The following is a 1,520-nucleotide window of genomic DNA, read 5'->3' as shown; positions in this document are numbered from 1 at the left end:
TTGGTAGTCATTTGACAGTTACTGGGAGGAGAGTCATTTGCAGACATGGAGATGTGTGTAAGTCTGCAACTTACACCTCCAATACAAAAGAAAGACAAGAGTGAAGCCAGCCTTAAAGAGAACTCTAAATTCACTAGGATTTTTTTTCCTGTTTATTAGGTCTTGAAATCTGTGGATATCTCATTTGTTATCCTAAGCTTGTGTTCTCGAACGTGTTAGCCACTATTCATACTTGACTATTTAAATTTAAATTTAGTGAAAATAAAGTTGTTCAGCTCCTTAGTTGCATAAGCCACAATTTAAGTACTAGACTGCCTTCTCCAAATTAAAAGATAAAAAAGTGGAATTTATCTCCTTACAACATGTCACTATTGGAAACACACTTTACATATGTGTGTGTAAATTTATATTCATTCAAAGATAGATATGGATGTAGGTGATATACGGATATAGATACAAGTATCTAACCTTATACAAGATTCTGGCTGGACTGGGCCATGTGTGCAATCTTTGAACTATCCTTGTGGGCATGATGGCAAAAGAAGAGACTTGCCTGGCTTCTTCTATTGAAATGTTATGGCTGAAAAGAAAGGTGGCAGAAAAAGACAACTGGAGAACGTGCACCTGTAAAATTTGCCTTTGGTTCAATGCATCTATCTTAATTATTAGCATTGGGTGAGTTTTGACTAATGTGCATATCCATATAGTTTATATAGCCATGAATATATTAGAATATATTATTTCAGCTACTCCAGAATATTATTTAAACTGTTTCCCAGTTAATCTCTATCCCTATGTAGAAACCAATACTGAAATATTCTGCATCATAAATTAATATTGTTGACATATATATATATTTTACAAATGTACACAAAATCTCATGACATTAGAGACATAAAAAGAATAATTTCTTTTCTGAAAACTTAACGTTTAGTTCCCAACTTTTTCTTAAGTAATCCTCCTGAATCTCAGCTTTCTCATAAGTAAACAAGAATCACAATAGCAATCATTTCATAACAGGATTGTATTGAAGAGTAAGGGAACTGATGGATATAAGCAAGAGGATCATATGTCAATATGATTGTTCTAGACAGTATTTATGTTTGATATATGCTAGCTTTTATTTGGTATAATTACAAAAAAAAGCCCTATCTATAACAGAAGAAAATTTATGTGGGTTCTTCTGTGACCCAATGTGATGGGCAAATAATTGGTCCAATTTTCATTCTTTTAAATAAAAGGTCAAAGGACATGAAGGGAAAGTTAAAAATAAAAGTTCCTAATAATAAAATTAAAGTACTTATGCTGATTTGACTTCTTTTGATAGAATGTTTGAGCGATATCAAAACTGCCGCAGCGCATGGCCCAGTTTTATGAGCCTCGGAAGAGCTGCACAACATCCACTCCTGAAGTTTTATTCTGTCAGTTTTAGGGATGACTCATCACAACCCAGATTTTCAATGAAAGAGTTGAAGACAAAAACCAACTTGCTACAAACAGCTCCAGTACAGATCACAGTT

Source organism: Lepus europaeus, chromosome 1, assembly GCF_033115175.1.
Source record: "Lepus europaeus isolate LE1 chromosome 1, mLepTim1.pri, whole genome shotgun sequence".
Classification (NCBI taxonomy): Eukaryota; Metazoa; Chordata; class Mammalia; order Lagomorpha; family Leporidae; genus Lepus; species Lepus europaeus.
This window is presented reverse-complemented; position numbering follows the sequence as displayed.